This window comes from Galeopterus variegatus, unplaced genomic scaffold (assembly GCF_000696425.1).
Source record: "Galeopterus variegatus unplaced genomic scaffold, G_variegatus-3.0.2 Scaffold14, whole genome shotgun sequence".
NCBI classification, from domain to species: domain Eukaryota; kingdom Metazoa; phylum Chordata; class Mammalia; order Dermoptera; family Cynocephalidae; genus Galeopterus; species Galeopterus variegatus.
Window position 1 is genome coordinate 556,533 of NW_007726125.1, and position 3,980 is coordinate 560,512.

Here is a 3,980-nt window from a genome sequence, read left to right on the forward strand (position 1 = left end):
GGCACCACCGGGGCGGGGCTGCCAGGGCCCGCGCCCATTGGGCCTCGCCGGGGAGGGGGCGGGGCCAAGGCCGGCCCGACCTCTCTCTGGGCCTCGCCAGAGCCGGGACCGGCCGCAGCGCCCACCCCGGGCTTCCGTGCGCGCCGCTGCGAACCCAGCTCGGCGGGAGCAAGAGGAGGTGAGAGCTCCGAGTGCCGCGAGTGGGGTTGGAGCTGGAAGGTTAGACGAGCCACTTGGAAGGCTAAACCTCTACAGGATGCCCCATTTAAACCAGGATGTCAGTTGCTGGCACTTTAACTTAAACCCAACGACAAAGCTGAGCCAACCCCTGAGTCCTTCGCGTTTGCCGGCTGAATCCAAGGCTCATCAACCAAGCGCGGACTCTGCGTTCTTGAACCAAGACCACGGGCGCCGTGGGTCTCAGGTTCGCCGGAGTCGAGAGTTGAAATGCCTCTTCTGCTTCTCACTAGGTCAAGCTGCTAGTCCACGAAGCCTCTTAGCATAGCTGAAGTCTGTTTTCTCCTGTGCCAAATGGGAATCATAACAATAACAGGGCTGCCAAGAGACGTGGGTGAAATTATGTCTGTAAATGGCATGGGATGCATCCTCTGCCCGACAGCCACTAGCGAGGTTTATCACATTCCAGATGTCTGGTCATGCAGCCGGAACGTGAAGAAGCTTAGCAGCTACCATCCTGGGTGGTCACATAGCCAGGGCATAAAGCAGTCGGCTACCACTGCAAACAGTTCCATTTTTCCCTGTTTGCATATAAAAGACAATACTTACTGGTTCTGCCATAAACAACCAAAGTCTCTTTCTTCACCCATTTTCTTCAAATGAGACACCAGCTGAGGGTCGGGTTTTATTTCGAAAAATCTGACCTCCCCCGCCCTCCTATCCGGGTCACACCAATTCACTCCAAATAGGGGCAACCTTTCTGCCCTGTGTTCCCAGCTCTCTCTTCCACTGCCTCACAGTCAACATTGCCAGGTGGAGCTGGGCCAGGAAGGCCACCTTGCATTGCTGACTCCAAAGCTTGCCTCACCCAGTCCGAGCCTGGCAGAGCTATTGCTTTGGCCCTGGAATCAACCGGAGGCTGCTTTTGGGCCCTCCAAATCTGAAGCCTCACACAAAGGGCTGATCTTGGGCCACAGTGTCCCAGAATTACCTCTTATCCCTTTCACTCTGTTCCCAGTTCGCTTGCTTAAAACACAGGTAGAGACCATGGAAGCCTCTGGCATTCGGCTTTCATGCCAACCTGGTTTTATCAGGCATCTCAACCTCAGTATCCACACCTGTAAATTGGGAGAAAGGACGCTTGAGGATCCTTCTGGTACAAACAATCAGATTTGGTTAGGTACATCAACTACCCACACTACCACTTCCAAAATGGTGGGAAGGAAATTGCTGCCCACCCCCAAGGACTCACTTGTTCCTCTAATGGACTGGGGTCTCAGAGGCCTGGTGAGAGGCAGTACCGCAGTCACAGTGTGTTACAGAGTCCGGCCTTTGCCTGCTGAGGGATCAGCGTGGAAACACTTATGTCCTTTGCTAGCACAGCAGCAGCAGCAGCTGGGAAAAATTGAGGCAAAGTCTTTTTAAAAGTGCCTTTCCTGGGGCCGGCCTGTGGCTCACTCGGGACAGTGCGGTGCTGATAACACCAAGGCCCCGGGTTCGGATCCCATATAGGGATGGCCGGTTTGCTCACTGGGTGAGCGTGGTGCTGACAACACCAAGTCAAGGGTTGAGATCCCCTTACTGGTCATCTTTAAAAAAAAAAAAAAAAAAAAAAACTGCCTTTCGCTGCCTGTATCCCAGGCCTCCAACTCCATGCCAGCCTTCCTCATACAGTGCCCATTTGGTGAGGAGGCTGGTGTTAGCTCCTTTGGCTCAGAGAGGTTAGGACAATTGCTGAAAGTCACACAGCTGGGAATTAGCAGAACTTCAGTTCAAACCCACATACCTAAAGAGACATTATTCTTTTAAGAAGAAAGAAGAAGAGACCAGAGCCCCTATTTATTGTGCTTGTTGGGAATTTCTCGTGGTGGTAACTATTGGCCCTGAAAGATGCTGCAGAAAAAGATGATGTTTAGGGCCGGCCCGGTGGCGCACTGGATAGTGCGCCGCTTGGGAAGCACGGCAGCGCTGCCGCCCGAGGGTTCGGATCCCACATACAGACCGGTTCCCGCTCACTGGCTGAGCGAGGCACGGGAGCAACGCCGAGGTTTGCAATCCCGTTGCCAGTCCCCAGTCCGGTACGGGGGCAACACTGAGGGTTGCGATCCGTTGCCGGACACGGAAAAAAGACAAAAGAAAAAAAAAAAAAAAAAAAAAATGATGTTTAAAGGAAAGGAGATTAAGTCCTCCAGTTTGGGGTCAGTGGAACTGGAAGCTCCCACCCTTCCACATTTTTAATCAATCCCCAATTTATTTTTTGTTTATTTCATTTTGGCAGCTGGAGCCAGCTGCCAAAGTGAAATGAACAAAAAACAAAATGAAACCCTGGAACTTGGTGTAATCAGCACCACGCTCTGACCAACTGAGCTAACCAGCCAGCCTGCACTCCCACCCCCAAAGTCTAGGTCACTTGCAAGTTCCATGTGGAGGCACAAAAATGCATATCATTCAGTTCCCCATACCTCTAGGAGCCAGACACACACATATGCAATCACAACAAACCCAGGGACAAGAGGAAAGTGTCCCAACAGGAGTGTAGATGACACATGAGGATCTGGAAAAGAGAAAATCACCTCTGATGGGGGTGACCCTGGAGAGCTTAGGGGAGGAGCATCCACCAAGCTAGCTCTTCTAGGACATCTAAGATTTTGGGAGGAGGCTGGATAGGCAGGCTGGGAAAGGGAGGGACACTCCAGGGCATTAGTTTTGTGGTGTGTTTGCAGGCAGGGAGTAGCATCTAGCAACAGTGGTGAGGGGATGTTAGGAGGCAGGGGAGCAGGCCTGGGGAAGGCAGGACCCCCAAAAGGGGAGGACACCAGAAACAGTGTGGAGGAGAAGGAATCGGCAGGAATTACAGCTGGCTGGTCATGGGGCATGACAAGGAGAGGAGTCAGAGTGACTCAGGCTTCCATGCCCAGGGCTGAAAGAATGGCAATGCCATTATTAGAAATTGGAAAATAGGAGGAGAGGTTTGTGGGGGAGGTAGTGACAGCAGAGCTATTTATGGTCATCTCTAAACTGATTTCCCTGCCAGCACTCTGTGCCCCTCCCCCTCCCAATCTGCCCTACAGGCTGCTTCCCAAAGCACAGCCCTGGGCAGTTTACTCCACAGCTCAGATTCCCGCAGTAGCTTCCCGCTGCCAATCCAACAAAATCTGGATATCTTGTAGCTACGGTCTTCACGTCCCTTACCACCCCTCTTCTCCTAGTTCCTCTCCCCAAGGACCCCAGAATTAGCCATTCCCCTAAATAGTCCCTGCCTCAGAGCCTTTGCACTGTCCCTTCCTTCCATCAAGTGGATTCTTTCCACTCCCCACCACTAGATCTGATTCATACTTGGTGGCTGCCATGGACTGAATGCTTTTGTCCTCTAAAATTCACATGTTGAAACCCTAATCCCAGATGTGATGGTATTTGGAGGTGGGGTCTTAGGGAGGTAATTAGGTCATAAGGTGGAGTTCTCATGAATGGAATTAGTGCCCTTTTAAGAAGAAACATGAGGGCTGGCCTGTGGCTCACTTGGGAGAATGTGGTGCTGATAACACCAAGGCCATGGGTTCAGATCTCATATAGGGATGGCCGGTAGAAACACGAGAGAGGTGATCTCTCTCTGCCCTTTGAGGTCACAACCAGGAAGAGGGCCCTCACCAGGAACCAAATCCACCAATGCCTTGATCTTGGACTTTTCAGACTCCAGCAGGGTGAGGAATAAATTTCTGTTATTTATTTATTTATTTATTTATTTTTTTTTTTTTTTTTTTTTTTTTTTTTTTTTTTTAATTTTTTTTTTTTTTTTTTTTTTT